Below are 18,065 nucleotides of genomic sequence, written 5' to 3'. Positions count from 1 at the left end.
TCCCTGCTCATCTGACACGCAGTCTATTTGCCCAGGAACTTCCTGGCAGGGTGGAGGGACCCGAGGATGTATTAAGTGTAAAGAAGACCCAAACCCACAGTGTTTTCAAGCCTCTTCAGCCAAATGCTGTGTACCACTGGGGAAAAAGAAAACAAACACAAACCCCTGAGGTTTTAGTGAGCCTTTCAGGGTCGTCTTGTGAATGTGGTTTTCTAGACATATCCATGTGGTGACCAGTAAGACTTGCTTTAAATGGTTGTTCAGTTAGCTTTGGTAGGTAAAACTGATATTCCTAATTTCTCATTTGGATGTTTCTGGCTGAGACATGCAGAGTATGTTAGGTTAGGGAGTATACCACCTTCAAAACACTAATAGAAAAACCTCAGAGAGCTTCCATCTGTCCCAGTCATGTGTGACCATAGTTGCGTTACAAAATTGCAATAATAATACCTTCTACTGCATCCTGCCACAAAGCTTTGTGACTGCTGAAAAACACATGTGGGCAATGATGGAGGTGCATCCAAAAGGGAGCAGTAAGTTGCCTGTCACCCAGAAACTGCAGCTGCTTTATAGCAACCCTAATAAGTAAATAGACATCTCCCATGCCAAGGAAGAAATCCCATATTAATCACCAGCAACAATGAAAAAGGGTCACTTTTTATGTTTAAAATTTTTATTTTACATAAAGCTACGCTGGTGAAACCACTTCTCTTCATATTCTTATGTTTTTCTGATGAGGAAATGCTAAAGATACATGGGAGACATCTTTCTCTTAGTGCACCACCTGGGGACATGCAAAGCAAATTAACTGTTGTACTTGCCCAGGATCCCAAATCTTCACAGCAGCACCACATGGAAAAAAGGCAGAGTTGTGACCACTCAATCTTTACCAGGTACCCCCTAGTACAAGAGTGCAGCTGTAGTGCTTCACTAATCTGTGCAGGGCCTCAGAGAAATAAATCTCACTATTTAAACTCTCACCAGTCAGAGGAGGTGTGTCCAGCAAGATGCAAACCAGTAACGTATCAGTAAGGCACTGGCTGCTACTAAGATACATTCCTGATAAATGAGTGGCCCTTCTTGAAAATATGGTCAAACCTTTCTAAAAAAATCAGTTTTTCTTAGCTGGTTGATAAGAAAGTTGGTAGTTTCAGTCCAAGACAAAGACATGAATCAGAAGCCATGAATCAAATGACTATCCACAAGAGATAAATTTGGTTATATCTTCCCTAGCTCAGCCATGCCAAAGAACTTCTTAGCTTAATAACACTGGTCGACACTGGCATCAGCCCAGTGGTTCCCAGCACTTCCTTATTAATGTGAATGCTTTTGACTCAGCACTTCCACAGTTCCATAAATATCGAGGCTGACATAATTTAAGCTGCAAAAAGCATTTATAAATATTAAAACTCAATAGCAAAGCTAACCTTCTGCTTGAGCTAAGCTTTGATTTATGCACTGAAGGTTTCTACTAACCAGGCTACAGGATGCCTTCAGCACAAAAGTGAAATTTTCATTTGCTTCTTCCTCTGTAATAAAACAATGCCTGGAACCAAATCATCAGCCTCCAAGTCTGAGTTGTTTGGTTTGATTTCCAGTCGTTCTGCATTGGATGCAGCATAACTCACTCACTATACTGAAGGTGCATGGAGACATTGAGAATAAGGGCAGCTTTCACAAGGCAACCCTTCTATGTTGCTGCTAAAATAACTGTCTCCAAGCAAAACCTGCTACCAGTCCTGAAAGTTTAGGGATGTGAGACAGGCCCAGACAAGATGGATTTCACGATAACATCACCCCTGTCACCAAGGATCATGCACACCACCTACTGTGCCCAGAGCATTATACCAGCATTTATTCAAAGCAATGCCAGATTTATGGCATTGCTACAATAACTATGAAGGAAAAAGAGTCCCTCAAGATTAACAGTGTAGGTCATCCATGGCAATCTCCCTACTCCATGATACTGAGTTACAGTGAATTCACTGTAACCATCTTTATTTAGTGCAAACTGAAAACTCCATCTAGTTCTTTCAGTGAGTGAAAATGGCCCTGCAGTTAAGAAATATGATCTTACAACTTTTCCTTTTTAGTGCAGCTTCTTCACAGTAGACTCAAAACTCCGTTTAACTCATCTTGTCAAGGCTGACTCAGCAATTTTATTTCTATACCCTTATCAGCCATGTAAAATAAAAGAAGTATTTTTGTGAGAAAAATATCTTTTGACATAGTTAAAGTAAGTGTTCAAAAGGTGTGTGTGGTACTGAAAATTCAGTTAAATAGACTAATACAAGTCAATTTAGTAGAACAAGGATAAGCAAGAAGAATGCATTTGGGAAGAGAGTAGAGACTCTGGGGAAGGAATAAAGCAGGGGGGAAAATCAAAACGAAAGAACTGATGCAGCTCCTATTGCAGATATTTGCTGCTGGGCACCTCTGTATGATAAGTTTTTCAGCACAGTGATTCAGTCTCTGCTATAGGCAAGGTAGAGCAGCGCTGTCAGCACTCTGAATACCTTTGAAAACCTTTGGTATTCTTCAAAATACAGAGAGACAGGAATAGACTTGCAGCCTTAATGGTTACTGCAGTGTGAAACATGAAAGTTGTAACCTACAATGAAAAGTCCCAAAAGTCAGTGAAGCCACTGCATAGGATGGTTTGTGTTGCTTTGAGAGACCCTCAAATATCCTTTTTCAAGTTTCTGGCAATAGGAACTCTTTCTTCACTGTGCAAATCCAACTTCACTACATCAAGAGCTGCAATGGTGATGTGAAAAGTGCTGCACCATGGGTGCTTACTCAGCATCCCAGTCAGTGGCTTTGGAGCTGGTGGCTCACCTTTGGGCCGAGCTGACCTGCCTTAGTGCATCAAAGCTGTGAATATGCACCACAGGCCTGGCCTGCCAACACCCATCAATGGGAAGAATGGTGTCCTCAAGCTGTTTCTCTTCCACATCTTGTGTCTCCTCCTGCAGCATTGTCCCCCACAACCTACAGAGAGATTCCTAAAAGTAGCACTTCCAAATAGAAAGTGCATGTCTGAACCAGATGGTTGGTGCATAGTGAACATACAGAAGGGCCAGATTTGATTTGTGTTTCATTAAACAACTCTCTGTGATATATTCTGATCTATCCTTCAGCAAGAGACCGGGCACAAGGCTGGGAACATGGAGGTGTGGAAGTAGACTGGGCTGAAATGATAGAAGCCGTGTTTCCACAGCACGATTAAAGGGGATGAATGAAAGAATATACCTCAACCTAAGCATGAGCATAGTCCAAAAAGTCTCTGTCTATTAGGGAGAAGAGCCTGCTGACAAATGGCAAAGGAATGCATAATCAGGTTTTGTCAGGTTTGACTTCATAGGTCTTTCTGCTGCAAGTTCTGCCTCTCAGATTTGATACTCGGGGCTGGCCATGAAACAAGAATTTTTGTTTCATAATTCAGAAGGAGAAATAAGAAAGAGGTTTTTATTTTAAGTTTTTAAAATCTGTTTTCATTACATACCAGAACAAAACCACTGTATTTCCAAAACTTTCACACATAAGGCCCAGAAAGGAAAGACAATAGGGGCCAAGCAACAAATAGGCCAGTGCCTCGGTGATTCCCCTCTGGAGGGGAAAACTTGGCTCCCAGCCAGACAGGAGAGGGACGGCAACTTGGACTCCTCCACCAGAAGGCCAGGGATGGCCAGGTTTTCTCCCTGCCCCCCACACTCCTTTAGTTAACTCTCTCTCAGTTCTGCCCCCATCTCCTTGGAACCTCTCCACTTCATGTAAATAATTACATATAAACCAAGCTACAGAGAATGAGAGTATGCAGTCCAGTGGTTAGGAAGTTCCTGGGAGATAAAAGGGAGCTGCAGATTCAAGTTCTTGCTCTGTCTGATTTGAAGCTGATTTCAATTAAGTATTCATTGGAAGAAAGAGAAATGGCCGGTGCAGCTTGGCGGCCAGGGAACCACTCCAAATCAGAGCAAGGACTTGAACCTGGGGATGCACTTCCCAGGGAAACCTCCTAAGCACTGGCAGATCGATCAGCTCTCGCACGTGACGCAGGCGTGGGACGGAGGCTGAAGCACTCAGCCAGTTCTGGGGGAGCTGCCTCATCTGGGGCCTTTGCTCTGAAAGGAAACCCATCGGAAGGCACATATCCAGCCAATGTGCTAGAATCATCATGTGAACCGATGTACAAGCATGTCTGTTCGCCTCACCCCACCATGGAAGCCCCCACACAGACAGTCTCCCACCAGAATTGGAGAAAGCTGAGAAGTTGACATCAGGCATCTCCAGAGCAGGACTCGCTTTCTCCTTCCCTGCAATTCCCCTACCAAACTAGGAAGGTTTTCTGCCAATGTTACAGTTGAAACAGATACATTCTCTCAACAAGTTCCAGAGAAGCATCATTTTCAGGTGGAAGAGCTGGTTTTGGATTGTATGGGACAGATCCAATACTAGTAAAGAATAGCAAAATTATCATTCATAATGCGGGAAATGGAGAAGTACTTGACAAATGTTTCTGGTTTAGATTCAGAAGGAAGCAAGACCATATATTCAGTCTCACTTGATAGTTACTGTTCCACTGGCAATTAGCGATGATGTTAAACAGCAGTCGTTAATAACATTTGTAAACCTGCAGGACTTGAATACTGTCTTGGTGAAGATTGCCAGCTTGGCTGACAGGAGTAGATGCAAAAAGGAAAAATATTTAGATCTTATAAGGTGTTTAACTCCCTCCCACATAACAATCCATTAGTGTTAAATGGCTTAAAAGCTGTCTAATGAACGTGTTTCTAGAAGTATTTTAAGCAGAATCACTCTCATTCAGCGAGGTGTTCCATCTGGAGTCTAGAGGGGGTTCTATTCTTTGTGTCGGCTACTTCTGTCACATACCAACAGTGTAGACAAAACAAAAACAACCGTGGTAGAAGTTTGAGACAACACCAAAGGGATGTAGGATGATAAAAGTGATGGGGAAACAACTTTGTTATAAGGATTAATTCCTTGTCATTTCTATTAATTGCATTTTCAGAACCAAATGTGAGTCATACATCTTGCAACAAAAGCTTTATGTCACACTTTAAGCTACAACCAGCGATTCAGATACAATTAACTTTGCAAAAACTTCATGGTCACATTAGATAATCAGTTGAACATGACCCTCCAGAGCAATTCTGATCCTTAGATAAATAAGCAGGGGAGTTTGAAAGAGTCAGTGAATAGCTCTAGTGAGAATATTGCTGAAATACCACATGCAGTTCTGGCATCCAAACTTTACAAAACGCATTCAAAATTTGGAAAGGATTCAGAAAACAGCTACAAGAATGATCTGTGGTCTGGAAATCAGACTGAGACTAAAGAAGTTTAATCTGATTTATCCCAGAGAAGTTTAAGAAGTAATATGATCACAGCTCACAGGCACCCAGATGGTAGAGTAACTATTACAACTATGAGAAAGAAAATTGTAACTGTAGGTGTCATATCTAGTGTAAAAGGCATAATAAAATCCACTAGGTAGAAGCCAAAGCTGGACAAAATTCAAGTTTGGGGCATATATTTTCTCTAAACTGTGAAGGACATAAGGATTGAATACAATGAACTGAATTGTCTATCTCACAGTAGTTACAGAAAGACTAAAAGCTGTCCTTTATTATGGACAGGAAAATTCATGAGGTACTGCAATAAAATTTGTAGATGTGTCACACAGGAGGTTGGACTAGAGGATAACCGTAACCTATCCTGGGTTTAAAAATCTCTGAATGTATAGCTATAATTGCCTTTCTAATGGAAGATGGTCACTGGCTTTACTATATAATTTCCTACGTGTCAGCATCTGTCAGTGTTGGACAGCTTAGGTATATAATTATGTAAGAAGAACCTTGTTAAATATCCACTGCTAAAAATAACTTCTAAGGAGCTTTAGTTCTATTATTGTAAGTTAAATAAGAGTCCTGCTGCACACTGCAGAAAGACATTGCTTATCTTCCTATAATAACATGGAAACTTTGGTTCTCCAGAATATTCACTTGAGTGGACTATGATGATTTTTACTTTCTCCTCCAACTAATAAAGAAGTTCTATGTTTTTCTTTAAACCAAAAGGAGACTACAAGAACTCTCACAGAAAAAGGCTGTCTTTTATAAAGACCAATATCCCTTTTGAACATTTTATATGCCAGTCACATCAATAAGGGACATGAAGGAAACTCATAGATACTGTTATTCACTGTTCGTTTCATCAGTCTTGTAGGTACCATCAAGTGCTACCCTTACTGTTATCACTACACAGTAGGAGGAGGTTCCATTTTCTGTAGGAGATGGCTACAGAAAGGCTGAGCATCAAGAACTTACATAAATTGGATGTTAGTGCAAAAAAACTTCCATAAAGAAGGCAACAAAAGAAAACTTACCTTTCTCTAGAAAGCCTGTTCTGGTTCAGGAGTGCTCAGTTCATAAACACTTCAGCAAATCTTGAATGATTAATGGCTTTCCTTGGCTTCCAGTACAGAGCAGATATGTCCTTGCAGTTGTGGTCAGGTCTTTCTTTGAGTTTCAGGATTCATTGAAGCCAGAAAGGTATCTAATGCAGTAGGGGGGAAGAGAGACTTTCCACTGATACTGTGTGCAAGAAATTTCCCCCACAGTTCCCCTCCCTATGGTTTAATAATCAAAGCAGAAGCAGAGGTGTCAATGGTCTAATCCTCATCTTACAGTAACTTCATACCTTGATCTCATTAGCAAAATCCTTGGCCTCATAACAAATGCCATGCTGGCACATCAGTCCCCTGGACAGGACACTGACAGCTTGCATTTAGTGCTACAGTGGCAACCAGCTGAGGCAGCATCTGCCAGTGATCAGGGTGCTCTAAGAGGCTCCACTTACTTCTCTCTTAAGTCCTCCTAGCTCCCATATCTAGACTAGGGAAAATCCCAGTATCTCTCACTGTATGATAGCCGCTACTAAATACTGACTATTCATAGTGTCACTTCAGTGTAGACTTCAGCCTTTCTTCTATATGATATAAGTGGCATATCCTTCTTCTCATGACACTGAAACTCAGGGGTGAGACTTCAGCTTGCATTTCAGCTGACTTCCAAAATTAAGCATATAGATCTTCATTTGGCTTCACACATATAATACCTTCCAGTATGTTTTGCCAAGTTTAAGAACAGCACTTTCACATTTTGTTCAGAATTTGTGCCTGGCACTTTCCACTAACAGAAGGTTATATTTGCCCACATGCTCTGTATAGGGCTATGGTGGACCTAACAGACCTAACTCTCTCTAATCTCTAGTGTAGCAGACTAGACCTCTCTAATATCTAGCAGAACAGTCCAAAGCAAGAAGAGACTATACTATTGATTTAAAAGGCATTGCTCCTAAATGGACAGAAATCTGGAATTGCTACTGAGTAAAGACTGATGCTATTTATTGTATTGCAGTGGTAATCTCACACAGGAATTAGTATTTCAGCATACTTGGCATTGTAGTCTCACACTTGCATTAAAATTTAAACTTCATGATCCTCTTCTACTCCGTCCACCTCTCAGTAATGATCCAACATAGTATCTGTGAAGGGAAAATATCAGGCTGTTCTGTGAAATTTTGAAATACAAAATCATTCTCATGAGATGAAGAGAAAGTTAAAGATTATGTAGGATAAATTCAATGAGCCATAGCAATATCACCTGCCCAGTAATTTTGTTGCCCTCCCTTTTCATTCTCTTCTGTTTCAGCATGCCCCGCTTGCCCACTTGTTAAAAAAAAAATTTAAAAAAGACTATGTCTTCTTTGCAGAGCTAAGCAGGGCAAAAGACTGTCTGGGCATGATCAACTTGGGTGTTGGAGAGCCAAAATAATAAAACTAGCAGATGCTTAGGCAGCAATATCTGCATGGATGTATTGCAAAGGGTGTTTCTCACTGTCCCACCCCCAGGGCTACACTGACTTTCAGGGCACCAAGGCCACATGGAATCAGCTGTGCAACCCCACCGTCACCAGCGGTGGGTATCAGCAGCTGGGGAAATGTTCCTGACACCTGGGACACGCCTCCCAGCAAAGCTTGTCTGGAGACACAGTGCCACATGCTGCACAGCGCCGTGGCCCTGCTCCAGCTTGGGGCCGCCATGCAGCTGGCAGAGCCCCAGCAGCTGGGGAGCCCACACCGCAGACGGAAGCAGGAGACGGGGTCTGGGAGCATCAGCCTTGTCCTGACAGCCTTTGACTAGACAGGTCTGGTTACAGCAGCTGAAGGTCTGATCTGCAACACACAAATCCAGCATGAACAATACAAAAATGGAAAGCATCCTGTACTAGGGGAACATCTGTTTAGGCGGTGAAAACCCCGTGGAGTGCATCATTCTGGGTGAATCAGCACAGTTGAGACGGCTGTTCAGCTGCCCGAGTGGCTGGTTTAATTTTTTCCCAGCTTAGCTTTGTGCCATCACTGAGATTTATTATCCGCGGCACTGCACAATTCCAGGAGGCGCGGTTATCAGGAAGTACTTGGCTCCCCAGCTCTGTTACTGGGCTTTGCACTGCATAAATTACAAGGTGTGCACTGCCTAGCAGATAAGCAGACCCTCTGTTTGCCTTGTGTTCTGAATTGTCAGTCCTTACTGTATGCCCATGTTGGTACTGATAGCACTGAACAAGATCGAGATTCTTCGCTGACGTGAACTGACATTGATCCGTCAAAATCAGTGATGCACTGTGGATTTTCCCTCTCTAAGCATCTTTCCCATCTTCAGAACTCTCTGGATGAAAACTGTTGGGTTTCAGGAACCTGAAGGTCTGATATTCTCTGTAATTAAGCTGTCACTGTTAGTTTGGATTGTCTTGGCCCTTCTGCAGTCACTGTAGATGGGAAGAACAAATCTTGTTCTTTGGATGCCTCCTCTGACAAAACAGAGCCATGGCCAGTTGACACAAGATCACTATTAACAGCTTTATCAAGCTTATGAAAATGAGTCCCGGAGAAAGAAAAGACCCTGCAGCCTTGAGATGAGTTCTGGAGGGCTCTATTGCCTCTCCTGCTGTCCTGAGGTTATGCCATCCCAGGGCTGCTCAGGTGGGGTATAAAATCACAATTCTAATTTTTTTTCTCTGTCTAGGCAAGGCAGTGATTCCCAAACTGATTTCCCGAATTGTGCCAGGTCCATGTATAGGTCAGCTGGCTGATATTGCTCTTTGTTATGCATATCAAAAATTTATCAGCAAATTAAACCAGAAATGTGGTCATAGAAAATAATTCAGGAGGAAAGAAACCTGTTTTGTGATACAACTCAGAGCACTTGCACTTTGTGACATCATCTTTGACTGAAAATGTCGGTTTTCAGTTTACTTCTGAGCAAAAAAATATTAAAACCACTTCCATATACAGTAGACACTTTAGAGGTGGTGAAATATTGCAGAAACTCCAATTCTTTGTCAAAGTTGGAAGTTATAAAGCAAAATTTTGATAGGTTCCACCTGGATAAACCTTGAAAAAAGAAACCTGTGCCATTGCTTTATTACTCATACCTCAGCAGTAGCCATTTTGTGACCATGGATACAGAACTCAGATGTAAGCCAGGATTCAAAGAAGGCATGAATCTAGTCTAGCACATAAATCCCAACACCTTGAAAGAGAGACACGAATAAACATTTTTCTCCTTATAGCCTATCCTATAGTTATAACCCAGAGCAGACTACTATAAAAGATGATCCTCATCTTCTTCAAAAAATACCACTTTCCAATTATTTAATTAAGTAATTCCAACTAGCAACCAGTTTATTGGTGACCTGAGACATGGAAAACGTGGAAATGTGCTGCTCTTGAAGAGACTGGTCTTTGATTGAATGACACTGAATTCTCCAGAAAATGGAACAGTGCATTTTTTTAACAGCCAGGGAATAACAAAGAAATCAGCTGACCCTAATCTTGACGTCCTTTTTCAAGCAGAACTCAGTTCTTGGCAATTTTATCTGACTTAGTGTTAAACAAATGCCAAGCAGAAATTGAATAAAAAGATCAGGTTGTCAGCTCATAACAATAAGTTGCTAAGTCTTGGCATACAATAAAATCCAAATTAATGGAAAATGATAAAAAGCCCACAGGACAGTCATCTATCAAACTGACGCACTGCATTGCAAAGTATAGTTTACCTTATCTATGCTGTTTAACATGTTTTGAGTAATGTGACTACTCAGCCTAAGGGACAGATCTGCAGGCCCTCATATCACCTCCCTCCTAGCACTTTGCTCTGCTATTCCTGAGAGCAACATGCTGAAGATGAATACTTGCTTGAGTCACCACCTTAAGACCAGCACCTTAAGTCCAGAAATGGGAAAAAGATTACCACAGTGTTTGTTTTCATCTCCTGTAAGGATCTTATCTTCCCAAGGTTTTGCATTACTACACAGCCTGGCAGGGCAGGATGTAACAAGTAACTCTGACAACAGTACAAATGTGTCACTGATATGTCACTCAGTTGCTATCTTATTATGCCATATTTCCAAAATAAGAACTGACTGGTTACAAATCACAAAATCAATAGAAGATACTTGAATCACAGTGGGGACAAAATAATTATTCTTGAAACTGCGTATTTTCAAAGAGAATTCCTGCGAAGAAACAGCTTTTAAACGTAACTTTATTAAATTTAGTGTTTGAATACTTTTCCCCTTGGTAAAGACCTTTTATCCATTAATGCTGGAAAACAGCCTTTTGTGGGATTCATTCCAAATCAAATTTAGGGGAGAAGCAGGGATAGTGTGTTCACAGACACATATGTGCAATTAAATGAGTACATGCTCTCATAACAAAGAGCCAACTCAATTACCTCCCAAGTATAAAGCTTACAAAGAAGAAGATGTGAACTTTATTCCAGAATGTTTACCAAGCAAACATAAGAGAAAGAATGTGGAAGAAATTTATGTGAGAGCAAGTACTTCATACCTTATAAAACCCCCACTGGCTGATTGCAAAAAACTCTTGGAAATGCCAATTAGTCAGGTGTCTCTTTGCCCTTTTTAATTCTCCTGCCTTTATTAAATCAATATCTCAGACAACTTAATGGCTCCCCAAAGTCTAGGTCAAACAGAGAGGCAAGAAAAGGTGGAATTAAAGGCTGTGCTTAATTTTGTGCCATGATCTAACTGTGGGTGAGGAGCGAAGGAATGATTTCGCCTGATTAAATAACGAAATATACAGTGCCTTGAAAGGAAAATTTGCCTTCACTTACAGAACTATGGAGATAATCCCTGACCAAAAACCATTACCACTGCTGGTTGCAAAGTTGTGACAAATTCTTTTCAGAGGCCTTTCATTTTTTTTTCTGCCCTGCATATAGTGACTTTTATCTCCTCTCTGACAGCACCCTGTGAAGGAGAACCTCAAGACTGAGTCTTAGCCCTAACTGCACCCAAAGCCCCTCACCTTCATGGGCTAAACAAGCCTCTGCTGCCACCGAGTTTGCCTCAGCCTTTTCCAGCAGGTGTGTGAAATCTGGTCATGGCACACGAAGGAGAGCCGTTACCCTAGACTTTTGTCAGGTTCAGGGACACTTGGGAATTTGGAATATCATAATGTGGAATACCATACATGAGAGGGAAAATTGCATCGGTGGAGCAAAAACACCCTGACTGAGAAGAGTAAAAATGAGGAGGACCAATCTCATCCACAGCAAAGTTTGCAAGGACAGAGCCTGAGTTGCAAAAGCTGATACAATTCCACCAGCCTTGAGAGAGGTACCCACCATTTGCATCAGCTGGAGACCTGGCTAAGGAGGTGCATTCCAAGCTACTACTTTTTGAAATGATGGTATTGAGTCAAGGTAAGAAGTGAACTATCTGTTGAATGTTCTGTTTTCATCCCTCTTGATTTGATAGGACTTTAGAGCAACAAGTTGCTTAAATTAAACACTTCAGCTTGATATCTAAAGAGGGGATGAGATAATTACAACCTAATCCTACTAAATCCTCTCTTCCCATCCCCTCAAGACTGCTTACATTCTTGCTAAGAAAGCAGATCTTCCCCAACTCAAAGATCAGACTCGTAGGAAAGACTATTTTATAAAAAGCGGTGTAAATATGTAAAAATAACCCCATGCATTTCTGGGAACCTAGATTAGATTTAAATGCTTCTCAGTAACATCTGCGTGATATGAAAATGTTTAGAGGTCCCAAGGAGAATGAGAAGTGGGAGCATGCTTAATAATGAACTTTTTTCTTAACACTTGCTATCGACTAAAAGCAGAGAGGGAAAGCAGAGGCTGCACTGTGGTAAAAGGGCAGAGACCAAGACTGAGAGGGGCAAAAAATACACAAAGCCTTTCCCTTGATTTTGGAGATTAGTTAGTAGTTGAGCCAGACCACAGATCAGGGTAGGGCAGGAGGAGAATTATTACTGCATGTGTCTTTGCTTGGATAACATGAGGAATCACACCACTAGACACAAGAGAGAATGTTATTCTCCCAATGCTCCTGTAGCACAAACAGTGTCATCTTCAGCCTGGAAATGAATAAAATAAGATGCAAAGTGATCCTAGCAGGGTTTTGAAAGGCTAATTAAATTATTTAGAATGCAAGCCACAAAAAACAGCATCAGGTTTTCAAAGAAGCCCAGGTGTAGAGCTTTTGCTGTGTTGATGTCTTCACCTACTGGTAACAGAAATTGTAAAAAGTATTAATCAAGAATACTTTAATTTCAAATTGATCAGAAACAGTTCTTCCTTCTCCCTAGCTGCTTCACTTTCACAATGAAAAGTGGATGTTGAGAAGAGGAATGATTTTATTAGGTTGACTACAATGGTTTGTTCAGCAATGGTTTGGATAATTAACTTCTTAAATTACTGAAGTGAAAAATTAGCACTGAAAATCCATCTGAAAAATCCAAATACTTCACTTATCAAATGGTAAAATAATACAATTGCTTGAATGACTAGAAATTGCTTTCATGGATCTGTACAGTTATCAAAGCAGAGTACTTTGTAATGCAAATCCCAGTTTTTCATTAAGAACATTAGAAAATGGGGAATTTCTTCCATGTTTGAGCAAGACATCACTTTTTGCACAAAAAGGAGTGCCAAAAAAGAATTCTTGCTGCCATTTACATCTCCATGCCTCATGTCTGACTTCCTTGTTCTCTGAAAAGCAGTGTAGCAAATGAACTTGATCAACAGTTTTCAATGTGCATGGAAGAATGTGGCCAGTTCATGTTTAATACAGTTCTCTGACCTCTAGCACTAGATTTGGTCTGTACATCTCCTGGTACTTCACATGCTGATGACATGGACCAAGCAAGGTAACACAGATCTCTCCTCTCACTGAGAAGCCATTAAAAGTGTTTGTATTCCTCATTTGGCCAAATCAATTAATATTTAAGATCTCATGAGAGAACAACTGTTACTTCTTTTCTAGTATTTTTGCCTATCAGAACTTTAATGCATGTGGCATGATGAAAATTATAGTAATTTCTGTGCTTAGGGAGATTCAGCTGCCAAAATAAAAACTCACACCTGCACAATTCTGAGAAAGGAAGGCTGCACACCTTGGGGGGATTCATGTCCATGGCAGAGTTTCCTGGATCAGGGCCATTGTTTATTTTATACCCATAGACTGAAAATTCCTGGATTCTTCTGTTTGGCCTTCTATGAGTTGTAGCAGTGGTAAGTCATTTTACCTCATACCTAACATGTCATTTCCCATCATCTATTGAATACGCAACCACAAGAAGATGAAGCAAAAACACAGCTATTTCTTATCTCACAACTGTGTTTATTTTGAGCTAATCAGTCATACTGACATCTGTTTGGCCCTAATCCTGATTTTGCTAATAAGCCATTTGTGTAAATCTGTTCTGTGCAAGACATGCCTTACTGCACCCTGAAGACTGATGAATGCATTTTGGAAGCCAGTAATACTTTAGGATAAGTCCACATTGAAACTCCACTAATCTTCCAGTAAATGTTGTCTGTGAATGAGCTCATGAACCTCCAGAAGACCAACTTTATCTCTGGGGTCGAAGCCATGCAGTGGGCAAGTTTCCAAATAGGAAAACAAAGCAACGTCCTTACTCCCCATGATCTTCCCCCAGTCTCTGCTGCTGCTTAAAAAAAAAGGTCCACTCTTTGATATGTGCCCTTGAAAATACCGTGGTTATTTAATTATTCTGTTTCTTGTCTCATGGTAATTCTCCTAGATCCTTGCTACAACAATGCTTCATATTTCTGAAGGCTGGAGCAAGCCAGAATGATCATCTGGTCTGGCCTCTTGCATAACATGCACCACAGCATTTCACTCTCTGATCTCTGAATCAAGCCTTGTACCTTGTGGGAATTCCAGGGTATCTTTTTTTTTGATTCCAAGCTCTGGAGAATTTACCACATCCTTGGTCATCCATTCCAGTCATATGTTGCCTTCATGGTTAGGACATTTGCAATTTGGATTTTTCTGATTTTTCACCTTTCTTCTGTCCTGCTGTGTTCAAGGCACAGTGAAGTCTCTTTAATATCCTTCATGCCATGCAAAACCCAGGAGGCCTCTCTGTCTCCTACTCAGATAAACACACCACCTAGAGCTGCTCACATCCTCAGCTGTCAGAACTGGATTTAACACCAAATTCTCTCTGATAACTCCTCTCTGACATCTCCACAGGTTCTCAGCCTTTGGTCTGAGGGTAGAAACCAGTACAGCAGGCAGTAGAACTGGGGAGGGTGGGACACATTTGCTCCTGAGCAGTTCTTCTTGGACACAACCCAGGCCTGTCTCACTGCCCTGGCCCCACTGCCACCTCAGGCCACTTTGGTCACTGTTCTGCCTGGTGGCACCTTGTCACCACTTCCCAGGACACACTACTTCCTCACCCAGTCTGCAGTGTTTGTTCCTCGTCTGCCTAATCTCTCATTCCTCCTCTTAAAAAGCGTGGTTTTTCACCACTGGGCTTCCTGGATAGCACGGTTTTGCCACTCTGGATATAATTTTGGCTATGTATTTTCCCAGGAAATGCCACTTCACCTGGAAGCTTAGTATATTCTCTGTTACAAGAGAAAGCTTACAGTAATGAATTCTTATTTCTGTCAACATCCTCATGTCCTTATTTCTGTTAATTCCTTATGTTCCTTGAGAGGCTCTGGCTGGAAAATGGAGTCCAAAGACAGACTTCTCAAAAACTCCATATTGACTGGCTCCACAGGCTCCCAGAGTCATTGGGATGTGACCTTCACAGGCATGTTTCACAGGGGAAGCACAGGCATGGCTATGACAAAGCTATAGCACATCAGCAGTGACTGTATTCACATGCAGACATTTACTTTTCTTTCATCCTGCAGTGTGATATAACCTGTATTTGTAGCAGGCTCCTGTGGATGCACAAATAAGCATATCTGAAAACTGGGAGCACTAAAGCCTGGTTTTCTGCCATCCTGCCTGCCTGTGGACCCACAGTAACCCCACAAAATGTCATATTCATCTAGTCCTGCACCCTCTCCTCCAGATGAGGAGCACTGGCAGAGTCTCCTGCTCCAAATCAGATGTCTGCTTTCCAGATAATCCCAGGACCTTAGCAATGCTGAGGTGTTTATCCTTCAGCTACTTCAGCTGAAATAAGTCAACCACTTCAAAAGTTTCTGAGAGGAGGAGGAATGACACACAGGCAGGCAGACACTCACACAGATGGACAGTCACAAACTAAAAAGGGAAGGAGATAAATAATTTGTCTTGTGGGAGTTTGCTCTCAGTCACCTTACCAATCTTTTCTCCTCTACTTTACAATCTCTGCTGTGAAGTTGCTGGCTGCTCACCCTTGATGCACACTGAGACAAACCCTACCAGCTTTTTTATCCTTCTGGTAGTCACTCTTCTAGAAAGATTTATTGTCCTGGTAAATTCATGTAAGAGGAACCATTGAGAAAAGCTACAAAAAAGTGACTGCTTAGTGTACCCAGGCTCCATCTGTTGCTCTCAGCAAGTCTCAGGAAAGTACTGACAGGCTTAATTTGCTCTAAAAGACCACTGAAATCTGTGAGAGATTCGTCTGAAGCAGCTCACACCCTGTGAGTCTGCAAACCCAGAAAGCATCCCAAGAGCTTCATTTGGGACCATACTACACTAAGCACAGCCCCAGAGTTGCTGCAGCTGAAAATCAGTGCAGAAAGCCCCAGGGTGCCACTGAGGGGATTCCAGTCAGTGGGAAGGCGACAGTTCTGTCAGCCTGGGAAGAGCTTCACCTTGACTTGCCTGCACAATGGGTTTTCCAGAGCGTGGATCTGGCCAAGCGCCTCACAGCCACACCAGTCTGGGCTGGGATCACCCCATCACTCTTTCTCCCTGAGGCAGAAGTGCTCTGGCAACACCAGGGTAGCAAGGACAGACCTTGAAGCAGGAGGCAGAGAAACAACCCCCACGAGGTGCCAGGTTTGGTTTACAGTGATTGTTAGTGCAGTTAAAACACCACCAGCAAAAAACAGGCTGCACACCCAGAGTATCACACAAGGCCTCCTCTATCAGCCCAGTGTGAATTTGCTGCTCTCATGGGAAAAATCAAAGCGCCCAGGGCAGCAGACAGTCTGTTAGCAAGCTACAGAAATAGTGAGTGGCTGATGTCTAGACTCAGGAAAGGAAATTCCTGTCCGTGTTTAGAAGAGCCACACACAAGCACACACACACACACAAATAAAAAACAGGAAGGCATGTGCTGCTGAAGTCTGATAGCAGCCCAAGGGAAATGGTGTGATTTGGTAGAAGCAGCAAACCGGGCATCTGCTTAGACATAACCTGTCAGGCCTACTGAGGATGGTGCCCTGACAGACAAGTCTTAGAGAAACCTGATCCAGTACAGTAGCACAGCACTGCCTTCACAACAAATGTAGGGGGCAAGGCCTGGGGAGAGAGCCCAGACACATTAAACAGCTCAAGATCTCCTATGGGAGAAGCAGAAGGTTGCAAGTTTTCACAGTGGCTGAGAGAGATACATATTTGGAGCTGTTACAGCTTCTATCTTTTGGCCTGGGAGCCCATCTGTGTTCAGATGCATTCATCTCTCCCTGAGAAGGGAGATGGGTGATATGTGCATACCCATAAGACCCTAGAAAATTCCTGCCCAGACATATTTATCACATTACAATGACCTGTAGAAGTGCCAGGTTTTGGTGAGTATTATGTAATGTGGTTCCAACCACAGACTTTATATTTCTGCCATGATGAGGACCACAATCTCTTATCCAAAAAAATAAAAATAAAAAATGAGAAGGGTCAAGGGTCTGTAAATCATACTGACCTGGTTCTCTAGCAATACAAAGTGGAGTTTTCTTTGCCTTTTTCTTTCCCCCCTAAGATATTTGCTACTAGACTGGAGGGCACCCTGCTCCATTTAGCAAAGACCAGAACAGATTCACCAAGACTTGCCAGGCCTCAGACATTATGTGATCTGAATGCAATTTCTCCACCCAGTCAACAAACACCCTATGTTTATTAATTTCATAAGAGGCTAGTGGGGATGCAGGGAGGGAGGGAGGGAGGAAGGAAAGGAGGGAGGAGGGAGGGCAGGAAATGCTCTTTGACCAAGCAGAATGCCAGAGTTCAGAGAATTGTTACTAGCACATTATGCTGAAATTAAAGCTGGGCAATCTCTTTTTCATTTCGCAGCAAAACTTGCCTTAGGACTGGAAAACAAGATTTCTGTTCCACTGGGCTGGCACACAGCATACGACACAGGCAGGAAGAGAAGAGGAATTTACCAAGGAGAGGTCAGAGAATGCAAATGAAAGTGGTTTTCTTTTACAAAATAAGAGAGTTGGGACTATAACTCTGCCCCTGCACATTACCAGGTTATCTGCTGGCACACTCAAGCCATGGCTTAGGACTGGAAAACAAGATTTCTGTTCCACTGGGCTGGCACACAGCATACGACACAGGCAGGAAGAGAAGAGGAATTTACCAAGGAGAGGTCAGAGAATGCAAATGAAAGTGGTTTTCTTTTACAAAATAAGAGAGTTGGGACTATAACTCTGCCCCTGCACATTACCAGGTTATCTGCTGGCACACTCAAGCCATGGCAAACCCTTCTGGTTGACTGGACCACTGCGGCA

The 18,065-nt window shown here is 42.1% G+C and overlaps 1 long non-coding RNA gene across 1 annotated transcript in view; it reads right to left on the bottom strand.

Moving 5' to 3' along the window:
- LOC108447582 overlaps window positions 1–6,823 on the bottom strand; it is a 45,893-nt gene extending 39,070 nt beyond the window's left edge. Inside the window, exon 1 of the long non-coding RNA XR_001863241.1 lies at window positions 6,407–6,823. This is a non-coding gene — a long non-coding RNA (uncharacterized LOC108447582). The remainder of the gene's footprint in view (window positions 1–6,406) is intronic.
- Between the last annotated feature and the right edge of the window lie 11,242 nt (window positions 6,824–18,065).

Source organism: Corvus brachyrhynchos, unplaced genomic scaffold, assembly GCF_000691975.1.
Source record: "Corvus brachyrhynchos isolate BGI_N302 unplaced genomic scaffold, ASM69197v1 scaffold56, whole genome shotgun sequence".
In the NCBI taxonomy this organism is placed as follows: domain Eukaryota; kingdom Metazoa; phylum Chordata; class Aves; order Passeriformes; family Corvidae; genus Corvus; species Corvus brachyrhynchos.
Note: the sequence above shows the minus strand (reverse complement) of the source record. Positions and strands in the feature narration are given on the sequence as shown.